The sequence below is a fragment of the Taudactylus pleione genome, unplaced genomic scaffold (assembly GCF_031769625.1).
Source record: "Taudactylus pleione unplaced genomic scaffold, aTauple2 ptg000671l, whole genome shotgun sequence".
Taxonomy (NCBI): Eukaryota; Metazoa; Chordata; class Amphibia; order Anura; family Myobatrachidae; genus Taudactylus; species Taudactylus pleione.
In genome coordinates this window covers 4,165,309-4,179,765 of record NW_028285073.1, presented here as the reverse complement: position 1 = coordinate 4,179,765, position 14,457 = coordinate 4,165,309, and the positions used below count along the sequence as shown (strand labels likewise).

Below are 14,457 nucleotides of genomic sequence, written 5' to 3'. Positions count from 1 at the left end.
AGGTCACTGGAGATCTCCTAAGATTCCCCAATACATTAATTTGTGGTAAAAGCAAGTGAAAAGAGCAGGTAGCATTGAAAAAATATATTAACAAGTGGGTATGGGTACTTTGTAAACATTCCACTCTCAAGCAGTGCACTAGAAATAAAAAAACACTAATACAACTCAAAGTGAAGGATGCTGGAAGGGATGCACTATGTTATAGTCATGTGGAGAAAGGCAACGGAGCACAGGAAGGTTACACTTCTTTCGGAGTATATATTGTAGCAGAGCACAATAAATAAAAGTTTTGATTAAAACATACCCAGAAAAAAAAAAACACTAATTATGATATCTGTCTTCTGCCTCAATCACTAAGGGACAACTTTTAAAAGTAATTAAGAATATGTTTGGTATGGTGCTCAAAATTTGGGAGAGAAAATACATCTTCTAGAAAAGCCTTATCGGCTTATTCCCAATAGGTAGGAAGAATTTCTGCAGCATAACTTAAAATGTATTTATATAAGTGTTTTCCAGTCAATGGTGCTGCTCACTCCATAGATGCAAGCATAGAATATCAGTGTTTCATGAAGGCAACTTAAGCTGGGTACAAACTACTAGATTATTTTGTTTGAACGACAAGCAGATGTAGCGGATCAGCAGGTGCGTACACCCGATATGTCTGAACAACATCGTTCACAGATTTATCAGGTCAGCCGATGCAGTTATATTGGTACGACTGGCTGTATGTACAATCAACCCGCCAACCACCCATACCCTGGCTACAGAGACTACCGACACTGACATCACAACTAGGCAAGCACATTTAAATGTCGTCCCAGTTGGGATGTCTGGCCAGACATACAGTCAGGTGCATAAATATTGGGACATTGACAGAATTTTCATATTTTGGCCTCTATTCACCACCACAATGGCTTTGAAATGAAACTAACAAGATGTGCTTTAACTGCAGACGTTCAGATTTAATTTGAGGGTAATTACATCCAAATTAGGTGAACGGTGTAGGAATTACAATGGTTTCTACATGTGCCTCCCACTTTTTAAGGGGTCAAAAGTAATGGGACAAACTAAACAATCCTAAATCTAACTTTCACTTTTTAATACTTTGTTGCAAATCCTTTGCAGGCAATTACAGCCTGAAGTCTGGAACGCATAGACATCACCAGACGCTGGGTTTCATCCCTGGTGATGTTCTGCCAGGCCTCTACTGCAAAATTCTTCAGTTCCCGCTTCTTCTTGGGGTATTTTCTCTTCAGTTTTGTCTTCATCAAGTGAAATGCATGCTCAATCGGATTCGGGTCAGGGGATTGACTTGGCCATTGCATAACATTCCACTTTTTAGCCTTAAAAAAATCTTTGCTTGCTTTTTCATTATGCTTCGGGTCATTGTCCATCTGCATTGTGAAGCGCCGTCCAATGAGTTCTGAAGCATTTCACTGAATATGAGCATATAATATTGCCCGAAACACTTCAGAATTCATTCTGCTGCTTTTGTCAGCAGTCACATCATCAATAAATACAAGGGAACCAGTTCCATTGGCAGCCAAACATGCCCACGCCATGACACTACCACCACCATGTTCACTGATGAGGTGGTATGTTTTGGATCATAAGCAGTTCCTTTCCTTCTCAATACTCTTCTCTTCCCATCACTCTGGTACAAGTTGATCTTTGTCTCATCTGTCCATAGGATGTTGTTCCAGAACTGTAATGGCTTTTTTAGATGTTGTTTGGCAAACTCTAATCGGGTCTTCCTGTTTTTGAGGCTCACCAATGGTTTACATCTTGTGGTGAACCCTCTACATTCACTCTTGTGAAGTCTTCTCTTGATTGTTGACTTTGACACATATACACCTACCTCCTGGAGAGTGTTCTTGATTGGCCAACTGTTGTGAAGGGGTCTTTCTTCACCAGGGAAATTCTTCTTCTGTCATCCACCACAGTTGTCTTCTGGGTCTTTTGGGGTTGCTGAGCTCTCTGGTGCGTTCTTTTTAAGAATGTTCCAAACAGTTGATTTGGCCACACCTAATGTTTTTGTTATCTCTCTGATGGGTTTGTTTTGATTTTTCAGCCTAATGATGGCTTGCTTCACTGATAGTGACAGCTCTTTGGATCTCATATTGAGAGTCGACAGCAACTGATTCTAAATGCAAATGTCACACCTAGAATCAACTCCAGACCTTTTACCTGCTTAATTGATAATTAAATAATGAGGGAATAGCCCACACCTGTCCATGAAATAGCTTTTGAGTTGATAGTCCCATTACTTTTGGCCCCTTCAAAAGTGGGAGGCACATATAGAAACCGTTGTAATTCCTACACAGTTCACCTGATTTGGATGTAATTACCCTCAAATTAAATCTGAAAGTCTGCAGTTAAAGCACATCTTGTTTGTTTCATTTCAAAGCCATTGTGGTGGTGAATAGAGGCCAAAATATGAAAATTCTGTCAATGTCCCAATATTCATGCACCTGACTGTATATCACTACTATACTAAACAAGAAAATAATCCCAATATGAGTGCACAATGTCTCACAATAATTAACACTAAAATATAATTTATTACTAATTTTTAATTACCACTTAAGTAGTTGGGTTAAAACAGCAAAATATGAAAAATAAGGGGAGGCAATCTAGTACGTGAACTTTGAGAAAATAAGCAAAATTAATCTCTCTCATGGACAATATAAATCCTAAAGGAATGAACGAAAACAACTATATGTTCTTATAATCTCGTATTAATCTGTCTGCTAAAGATGAAATTAAGAAGGTCATATTCCTTCATAGTTAAAAATTAGCATATAACACTGCACAGGCAATTATCAATATGACACATTATATTAAGGTTTAGAGAAGTTAGTTTGGTTTGTACACATTGTTTAATGTAATGGGTCTGAGATAGTACTATTACACTAATTATTTCTATTACACTTAAATTTTACTTATACAAATTATATATATATATATATATATATATATATATATATATATATATATATATATATTTTTATTATTTTTTTTTATTATCAGTGGGGGTATGCGGAATAAGTCTATTTGGTTATATTAATACTGCACTTAAATTATAATATACACTATTGGAGCACTTCATTTATTTACACTTTAAGTTTCCACATAATTTCACATATGAATTGATATAATGGACAATAATGTGGTTTACAGGATATAAGGGGTGTTATTTAAATTATCTTTATTAAATTTAGATATTCATTTTTATCCATTCCTATATATTATTTTAACAGGTTCATATAAGCATATATATTAGTAATTTAGGATAAATATTTTGTGAGGCACAGATTATTATAGGCACTAATATACACCAAGTAATGTCTATGTATTATAACTGATGATACACAATTATAGCAAGGGATTAGGAACATTATTGTACTAATTATTATTTATTAGAATACATACACTGGTGGCCAAAATTGCGGACACATTTTGAAATTTGAATGATTTTCAACTTCGAATGGTTATAAAAACTGTTTCACTTCACGCAGTGCAATGATACATATATCCAATGAAAGGAAATTTAATGCGGAATTCAAACAATAAAAAGGAGGTCAAATATTTGCATTACAACAAGGGAAGTTATGCTACGTTCAATCAGACAAAGAAGCACAGATGCGCGAGATCCAAGAAGCGGACTGTATTAACAGCTACTACCAGCCAATCGGAATCATTCTGAGAACCAATCAGCTGTCGTTTATGAGCAGGTGCAAGGTCATGTTCAAAGGTGGGAAAGGTCAGTTTGGCGGTTTCATTTTGCAGAATAAAGTTGGTTACTGAAGTGCAATTATGGTTGGATGTTTGTGTGTATTGTTTAGTGCTATTGACGGTGTAAAAAATAAATACAACAATGTCATCCAGGCAAAGTGGTGACTGGCCACCCAGGAACAGATCCAGGATAGTGGTGTTACGTGAAAATGGTCTTTTGTATGCAGCAATTGCGAGAGAAGTTGGTGGGAATGTGACAACATCAGGAATATGAAAGTTTTGCTTAAGCTATCAGGAAACACAATCTATACAAAACAAAGAAGGAAAAGGCCGGAAAAAGTGCACAACAGCTGTTGATGATAGGAGAATAAAACGAATTTGCATCAGGGACAGATGGATGTTATCTGCAGCCATTAAAATGGAAAATATGTGCACTATATAAACTGGTAATAATAATAATAATAATCTGCAGCCATTAGCAGTGAACTGAGTGCAACTGGTGTTTTTGTCAGTGCAAGAACGGTATGGAGAAGACTAACGGAGGTTGGCCTTTAAGGTAGGATTCCACGAAGAAAGCACTTGTTGAATAAAAAACAGTGGCAGAAACGAATACAGTGGGCAAAAGAACACATTGCATGGACAGAAGGTCAGTGGAAACTAGTGATATAGAGTGACGAAACTAAGATATCGATATTTGATAGTGATGGGAGAAATATGAGAGACGTCACATCGGGAAAGAGGTACATCCAGAATGCATTCAAGCGACAAAATCCTACAAGTGTTATGATCTAGACATGTATGACAGCAGATGCTGTAGGCCGCTGATATGTCATAGATGGCACACTGGACAGCAGAAACTACATTGACACCATCCTACAACCAAAACTTCTACCTTCTATCAGGGATCTTTTCCCAGATAATGCCCCATTTTTTTTTCCAGCAGGATTCAGCTCCCTGACACACGGCACGGATATGCAAACAGTGGTTCACGAAGAATGACATACAGGTGCTGGGATGGCCAGGAAACAGCCCAGACCTGAACCCCATAGAACATTTTTGTTTTTAAAAAACTGGTACATCTGTGGTGTCCATCCAATAAAAGACAATTAATTGAGGCTATAATTGTCTCATGGCACCACATAATAAAGAAGGAACAGCTCCAAACATTGGTTGGCTCAATGCCACGTCGCTGTGCTGCTGTCTTGAAAAATAAAGGATACCCAACGAAATACTGATAGGACAGTAACATCATAAGTTCACAGGGATCTTCACCCTAAGTGTTGTTTTCACTGCATAACTTCCCTTGTAATACAAATATCTGACCTCTGTTTATTGTGTTGAATTCAGCATTAAATTTCCTTTCATTTGATATATGAATCATTGCACTGCATGAAATGTAACAGTTTTTATAAGCATTCGAAGTTGAAAAACATTCACATTTCAAAAAGTGTCCGCAATTTTGGCCACCACTGTACATAATATATTCCTTTATAACAGCAAAATAGAATAGTTTATGTAGTTATAATTAGCACAATTAAATATAGAATATATACCTCCCATTATTTTAATTTATTTTCACTAGTATCTTTCACATATTATAGAAATTTTATATATGAGCCAGTAGTAGATAATGTGGACAATGCGGTTAAAGATAAGGGATTTTATTTAGAAATTTTGAAAATACTGTATTTCTAAACAGTGTATCAGCCCCTCATTAAATAGATACATTGTATTCAGACTTTCTATAGAGATACACTTCCTCGCTTCTAATTAGATATTTGATATTTCAATCACACAGTGACAGATAATAGTAGGCATGTCTTACTGGTTGCTTGGTTCTGCCTTTTGAGAAAGCACTAGCGAAACGCGCGTCAGGAGTCTTGCTGTGCCAGTCTATCATGTCCGTTATTAATGCTGTATGTGAGAAATGATTAGAAACGAACAGTAGTATGAGAATATAGTGTCCCGCTAAGTAGACATCGCGGATGATATGGACAGAGCTATAAGCCGCACAACGCTGCAGAGTTAGTGCAGGCTATAGTTAACAGTCAATCAAAAAGGGAACCAAGTGATGTTATACAATTGCGCCTAGGCTGCTCTAGTTAAACTTCTTCCGAAAGAGGAGGTATCCTAATTAACCTCTTATGAAACTTAAAGCAAATATGGAAGTAGTTATACCTGAGTCAGGTATAACTACTTCCATATTTGCTTTATAGTTAACAGCCGCCCACCTCCATTAACCACCCTGACAGCCCCATATCCATGAAACAATTAGAGATGCTGCAGCATAGTTATGCACCATTAACTACAAATGTGTTGGTGAATCGCTTGACAACTAAATGGGATACTACTAATTTATATGAAGTGCCGCTGTTACAAATTAGCGGATGTGGAGGAAATATGCCTAGCGTTCCCGCTAGGCTGTTTTAGCGGGGTGCGGCGCCCTGCCCTCCTTCTGGAAGGCAAAAAGCGCCTTGCCCTAACAGCCTGTGGGAGCAGTCTTCACCCGCGGGTCGCAGTGTCCCGCGGGTGAAGATATGTGCGGTGACCCGGTCACCGTCGGAGAATAGACGCCGGGCGCATGCGCCCGGCATCTAGTCTCCCTGTCTGCAGGGCTTGGGGGCTGCCCGGCGTGTCCGTAAGTGCCGGGCACGCCCCAAGAGTGACGAAAAGGGGACGCGTCTTATAGACACGCCCCCTTTTCGATGACCACGCCCCTTCTCGGTCGCGCCCTCTCTAGCTCCGGCGCCCTGCCTCACACCGGAGCTAGAGTGAACACTATATGCTCATATAATACAAACGATTTATTTGTATGATTCCTAATTTGGACCCTTTAGAAGATTAAGATCTGTATAGATTAACTGTATTTAAAGGTGTTGTATTAATGGGGTGGAAGAATACAGCCTAAATGTAACTATTGATATAGTCCACTTAAATATAGGGTAAATAGAGTGTACAGAACATATGGAGATACTCCTATAATGATGTCTTGTTGGCGTTTATATATATGAAGATATTAAATAGGACTATTAAGGAGCTCTCCATGTGACATTAAGGGACACAAATATTATATGATTGCCTATATAACAAAATATCTATTGTATCAAAAGGTATACGCACTTAAGGAGCATACACAGTCAGATTTGTCAGATCTGTCAGATGAACGATTTTACCAAAGATTTGAACGATTGAACTATGAACGATTTTTGTCTGCATTAAAATGAATGGAATCATCCAAGTCTGACTGCAAACACATCAGATGTCAGGTATCGTTATCTGACCATCGGGAACACGCATCGTTCAAATGGTTCATCTGACAGATATCAGATTTTCCTTCAGTTATGAACGATTGAATTATTTTTTAAATAGTTATGGTGCATACACACGATCAGATTTTTTCTTCCGATATGGACGATAACGATTTAAAAATCGTTCAGTCGTTCATATCTGAAGGAAAATCGTTCATATCTGACATGCCTGAACGATGGACGATCAACGATGCGCGTTCCCGTTTGTCAGATAACGATATCTGACATCTGATGGGTTTGCAGTCAGACTTGGACGATTCCATTCATTTTAATGCAGTCAAAAATCGTTCAATCGTTCAAATCGTTCAAAACTTTGGTCAAATCGTCCAAATCGTTTAATCGTTCAGTCGTTCATCTGACAAATCTGACAAGTCTGACAAATCTGACAAGTCTGACAAATCTGACCGTGTGTACGCTCCATTAGCGTTGAGATCTGAAGAAAAATCTGACCGTGTGTATGCACCATTAAACTATACTACTGATATAGAATACACACATATATATATATATATATATATACATACACACACACATACACATATATATATATATACATACACACACATATATATATATATATATATATATATATATATATATACACACACAAACACACACACACACGTACATACATACTTGGTAATTATATTATTGGTTCTCACAATATATCCACACACAAAACACTATTTAGTGTATGAATTAGAGACATTGGTGACTGAGCACGATTGAGTATTTTAAACCCTTTATTTCCAATCTTGTTTTTCAGATTTTGCTGTGTTTTAACCCAACAACATAGGTGGTTATTAAAAATTAGTAATAATAGTTATATTTTAGTGTTAATTATTGCGAGACATTGTGCACTCATATTGGGATTCTTTTCTTGTTGTTAATACAGTAAATTGTACCAGCTGCAAGTGTAAACCACAAGGCTGACAATCTACAGTCCATTCTCATCAGAGAAGATGATGAATGAGAAGAGTAGGTGGACATACAAGAACACATAAAATAAAAATAACACAATAGCCAGAACATATAGACACAGGTACTGTGGCTGATATCGGAGGCCACTAATCTATTTACACACAGCACTAACAGGTTCTTCAACAAATGAAAACAGGTAATTTTCTACACATGGGGCCTAATTCAGAGATGGATGGATTTACACAGCCACACGTGCAAATCTGTCCATCTCAGATGCAAATGCAGAAGGAGGTATCAAACACCACCTTTCTGCATTTGCGATCCCAACACTGCAACAGACGTTGCAGGCTGGGACCACCATCAGAACAATTGAGACCGATTGTCGCGATGGTTGCTCCTTCAGTCAGGATGCAGGAGCTGAAGCTTCCTGCAGCCTGGCCGGTGCCTGGTTACACTAGAGGCCAGGAATCTACGTCTACCGTCGCAGAGCCTGGCCTGGTTTCGGGAACGCATGTCAATCATGTTGCAGTATGGGGGGGTCTGCGAGAGAGATCGCAGGACTAGTTATGCACATGCGCATAACAGGTGCTGAACAGATGCAGACCCCCAAACATCGGAGATATATGTTCATCCTTGGATGAACGTACATCTCTGAATCAGGCCCATAATCACAACTTAGGTACAAAGATGTAATACTTCTTTGCCAACACAAACGTTGTCTTTTAGACGGCATGAAATTATATAAATCCTGTCAAACCAATTATTTTCTTAATTATAGTCCTCTTATTTTTTGTTTACAACACAACAAAAACTTAGTGAATCAATTACTGGATATATGAAGGTAAACTGTAACACATACTCTAACATCTATTACTGCATCTGTATGATGGCTGAAAGTTATACCTCTTTACAACAAAGCAACCTGGGTCTACCCGGGTCGCAGCTCAGTGTAAAAGGGTCCCTGTCAAGTGAGCCGGCAATCCAACTCAGGTAGCTACCAGGGTCGGAGCCAGGATGGACATGGGTAATGATGCAGTGTGAACGGTGCAACCCGGGTTATCCAACCTGGGTCATGCCTGAAATTAGCTTATTGTTGTTTGTGGAGCAGTCAACTCCCACTTTTTATGACCTCACAAGTTTAGCGGGGAAGACCCAGGGTCAGTGTGAACGGGGCTCATCTGAGTATAACCCAGATCGATGGTGCTGTGTAAACGGTGTCGGACCTGGGTTGGAACCATGTCTGAAAAGCCAGGTCGGACCCGAGTTTTGGGTGAAAAAAAAGGTATTAGTTACACATACCTGGAATTTTATGGCTGAATTTAAATTAGCTACGAGCTGGCTGCAAAATGCTTAACGCGGATTAAAGATCCACAGTCACGAGTTTTTGCCATTCAATTAGAAATTTTCATTAAGGTCCTGATTTAGAGTTGGACGGAATTGCAGAGCCGCACACAAGCAGCTGTGCAATTCCGTCCACCTAAAATTAAAATGCAGCAGGTGGTGTCTATATGAAACAGACACCTCCCAACCTGCATCTGCGATCCCAGCGCTGGCACTGAGATTGCAGCCTGGGATCACCATCAAAATCATTTTCCTCAATGGTTGCCCCTTTAATCAGGCTGCGGCAGCTGAAGCTTACAGCAGCCTGACCAGGTCCTGGCAGCTTGCGAGGTAAGGATATCTGCATCCACGGACAGACCCTGGCCTCTTCCCTTCCTGAAAACGCCTGTTACTGGGAACGTTGCCCAGGGACACAAGCCCGTTACCGGGAACGTTGCCCAGGAATGCCCCTGCTCCGGCCCCCAAACGCCACAGCAGACTGATCCTGCGATCTCGCCCGCACATGCACAGACCACTCACCATCAGAGATGTACACTAACCATCGGTTTAGCATATGTCCCTGAACCAGGCTCTAAGCCCACAAGGGTCTCAATAGGAATTAACGCAGCTTTTAGCTTACAGCTACTAACTAGCTAATAAGTAAGGAAAAATCCTTATTGTAATATAAAAATGTCAGGACACCATGCTGTACCTCAGGGACACCCCTCACAATGAATATTAGACATTTTAAAATGATAAAATATGGTCAATAAAGACAGGTCATTTTTAACTAATAAGCTAAATAATTGGTTATATGATATGCGATATGTATGTTGGGTGTTAACATGATGGGAAAGGGTTTTTCTGAACTTGCAGGAGGCGAGTGGTTTGGGCAGCTATTTGTTTTGGGCACCCGACAGAGCAGTTCAATTGTCTCTGTTCGGGCACAACAGATGCCGGCGCCAGCATTTCTGCTCACATCCTCAAGAGGGGGTGAGCAAAAATGGGCAATAAACCCGTGGTTAGGGCCTCACAACCTAGACTTTAGATGGGTTGAGCCATTTTACACGGCTAAACCTGGTCTAATTGGGCACGAAAAGTGCGATAATTAATGGGCACCCAGAACAATTGAATTGCAACACTGGACGCCCATTATCGCCACCCACAAAACAATTGAATCGACCCTGTTGATTGGAGTTGCAAGTAATGGTTTCAAACTTTTTGTACACTTGTATATACCTATTTAAAAGTCATTAGAGATATTTTAAGGTCTCCCACAATCTCTAGACCAGGGGTCTTCAACCTTTAAGACAGTGTGGGCCACATCAAAAAATTCAAACGAAGCCCAAGGGCCACTAAGCTATACTGAGGTATCTTAGACTCTGCCCCCTCCTCACAAAATTGTGTCCCATAAATGCCCCCTCCAGCATAAAGGATCCATTCAAAAATCAGACCTCAGATCTATGGGGGTAGCCATCTCCTCTGCTCCTGCTGCTGTGCCCTCTGGCTCCACACTTCTCCCACTGAGCATTTGTAGTTTCCTTTCCTTTGATGGATGGCTGGAGATATCCACCAATCAAACAATGCTTAGATACGCCAACGACAGTGATTGGTGGATGGCAAGCATCATCCACCAATCAGCTATCTAGCAGCCACAGTGCACAGTACACTGTTGTAATGTGACAGCCAATGCGGCTAGGAGAGGCATCACGTGACTGGTGGCCAGGACTCGGGAGTCACTGTCTGGAAGAGAATACTGCGGCTGCCCAGCTGCTCTAGTCTGATTGTGGCCAGGCAGTATACTCAGCATGACTCCAAGGTGCGTCCCCGATCCCCCCCCAGGTCACTGTAAGCTGCCACGCACCCTAATGCCTGCCTCTGTGTCTCATTCGCAAAATAATGAATAGACACTGCAGGCGGGCGGGCCACGGGAACAGGTCCACGGGTGCCTTGATGTGCAGGCCACAGGGAACATCTCCACGGGCCTCGGGTTGAAGACACTTGCTCTAGACCAGGGGTTCCCAACCACGGTCCTCAAGGCACACTAACAGTCCAGGTTTTAAGGATAGCCATAGTTGAGCACAGGTGACTTAAATAGTACCTTAGTTATTTTGATTTAACCATCCGCGCTTAAGCATGGATATTACTAAAACCAGTACTGTTAATGTGCCTTGAGGACTGAGGTTGGGAATCACTGCTCTAGACACTTATTTGCTGAAATATAGTGCACGATTCAATTCAGCGCGATATAAATAGCGCCGGGAGATAGCTCCCGGAGCTATTCAATTCATCGTGCTGTTAGGTCGGGGAAGGCTCATTATCGCGCCTTAAACAGTGTTTAGGTGCGATAACGAGCATTCCCCGACCTAACTTCCCGGCGCGAGGTTGTTTTCCCGGCGCTAAGGGCAGAAAACAGCCTCGCGCCGGGACTTTTGTCGGATTTCTTCTCTCATCCCCAGAGGGATGAGAGAAGAAATCATTAGCCGGACTTGTCAGCGCGGTGTATTGAATAGCTCCGGGAGCTCACTCCCGGAGCTATTTACATCGCGCTGAATAGAATCGAGCCCATACTTGCTGGCTATCATTTTGCCATAATTTATAAAACTTGGGGAAAAAAAAGAAAAAAGTTAACTATTAGATACCATTTAACTGCCTCCAATACTTTGCTTATGGCCACTAAGTCTGTCCTGGTATCTTATTTGCCACATTTTTGGAGTTGACTTCCCCAGTTTTGCATGTTCTACACATAAATCACACACAACAGAGTTAATGTGTGACATTGGCACAATGCTGTTTCTAACTGTATTGCACAAGAATCAGGAGTGCTTCTCATGAAAATATCACGTGCTATGCGCAGAAAATTAACAACTTCATAGTGCAGAACTGCCAGCTAATAGAATTTGTCCATTAGTCTCCCTAACAGTACCTTTATTGCAGGTACAAACCATGCTGTGTAGAAATTTGCAGACCAAATGTAACAGCCCCTGAATCTCTGCATTAAATTTATAACCTTTATTGACCAATATATCAGCTACAGAAACTATGATGAGGTCTTGCCAAAACAAAGTAATTTGTAAAGCCCACTACCAAGAATATAAATGCTCATACCATATCATAATGACATTAACAATGAAGGACAGGTATGAAACCTTAAGTACACGAAAAAGGTGACAGCAACCAGTCAGAAAACCGAAAGCAAAACTATTATTGGTTTGTTGCTATGAGAAACACCACTTTCCACCTATCCTTTTAAATTTCTCAAGAGATCCTGTGCTATGTTCACAAGTGAAAACTGGTGTAGAAACATCACACCACCAAAATATGTTTAAACATTGTGAACATAACACATGAGAATTTTCGTTGCACTCTACCCATGTAAGGTACAGTATATTATGTATGCATCCAGACATACTCTGATCCCACTTACAGAATTTTGCCATTTGAACGCTAAAAATAAAAAAAAAGTTTGTTATCTTCATTAGCGCCTGAGTTTTTTTCACCTATCTTTTTAGCCCATCTAATAGATTCTTATATGTAAAGTTGTATTTTTATTTAGAAAGGGCTGTAATCAGCCTAATTAAATCTATTAAGTAACCCACAGAGGAATATCCTCACTCCTATGGCTCTGATTACAGCGAGCAAAGAGACAGTCCAGGATGACTGCGCCATGAAGGTGCAAGTATAAAGCGGGGACGGAGCAGGGAGAGGTGGTGCAGGTGACCCAGCATTTGTCAGACCCCTTTACTATTAATATTTAATTACTGTGAAGCTTCCTACACACTATGATTAGCACGTATCTTCCCCCCACATTATGCAAAACATTATAGTGGAGAGGGTTATGCCAGGGCAGAGGCACCCTAACTTGATCCTCAAGGCACCCTACTCAACAGTCCAGGATTAAAAGCTATCCATGCTTGAGCACAGGTGGTTAAATTAAATTTGCTGAGGTACTAGTTAATCTATCTGTGCTCAAGCATGGATATCCTTAAGACCTGGACAGTTAGGACAAAGAAACCACTGTGTCAGTGGCCCAATTGTATAAATATAACTTAGGTTTTACACAAGGTACTCCTAATTATGGAAACACATGAGGGGCGCAGGTGAGAAATGGGGAAGGAAACAAGTGAGATAGATCGGATGTGGGGGATGGGATAACAGTCAAGTTATGTCAGGTAAATGACATGTGTGGGTCAAAGGGGAGCGGGTGAGCAGAGTGAGAGGGGGTGTGGGGATAGATACCCAGGTGACCGGGTGATGATATCAGGGAACGAGACACCCACCTGCAAGCTGACAGGCCGTGGCACTACCTGTCACAATCTCCGCCCCCAGCCCGCTCCTCCCGGCGACCCGGGGGGAACACAGGCCTGGGGGCAGCCTCTCTCTACGCCCGGGGAGAAGTCACATGAGTCCGCGGCTCTGCTGCTTCTCTCCAGGGGCCCTGTCACAAGATGGCGGCCATCCCGACAGCAGCGACTACAAACCCGAAGCTGCTGACGTACGCTCGGCGCCCAGTGAGAGGCCTGCAGTAAAGAACTCGGTAAGAGATTCCGGGTGCCCCGGTATAGTCCGGCCAGCGGCGGGTGAGCAGCAGAGCTGCCGTCCGGGTACACGAAGACTGAGCAGTAGACAGCGCATGTGACGTCACGGGGGCGGATGACGGCGTAGGGGCGGGACCAGCGTGGTAAGTCTACTATGATGGGCGGGGCTATTCCAACAGGGCGGGAAATTCCTACGATGACAGCAGCAGGTTTAGCTCAGAAAGATTCAGGCAAGCCACTGACAGGGTGACCAACAATATACGCTGCCTACAGTGCTCACACAAGAGAGCCTGATTCAGGGGCGGACGCAATGGTGTCGGTCTGTTAATACAGCAGGAACAGTGGCGTATCTATAATGAGTGCAGACCCTCCAACATGATCCCTTCCTGTAGGTCAGGGATGGGGAACCTCAGGCCCAGGGGCCGTATAAGGCCCTCAGAATCATTTGGTCTGGCCCTCTGAGCTTTTTTCTACTAGCCTCATCTGGCTAGCAGGGTGGCTAGAATGGAACCCTGCAACCAGAAATTATGCAGCAATGCCGCCTGGAGCGTCCTTACGATGCTTCAGATGGTCACACCGCTGCCTTTACAGCTCCCTGGAACATCCTCAGGATGCTTCGGGCATTGCTGTAATCA

The 14,457-nt window shown here is 41.6% G+C and overlaps 1 protein-coding gene across 1 annotated transcript in view; it reads right to left on the bottom strand.

The window, feature by feature from the left end:
• MAP3K2 (mitogen-activated protein kinase kinase kinase 2) overlaps window positions 1–13,910 on the bottom strand; it is a 100,516-nt gene extending 86,606 nt beyond the window's left edge. The window contains exon 1 of the mRNA XM_088455818.1: window positions 13,565–13,910. The gene's annotated coding sequence lies outside the window, so the exon portion shown is untranslated. The remainder of the gene's footprint in view (window positions 1–13,564) is intronic.
• Between the last annotated feature and the right edge of the window lie 547 nt (window positions 13,911–14,457).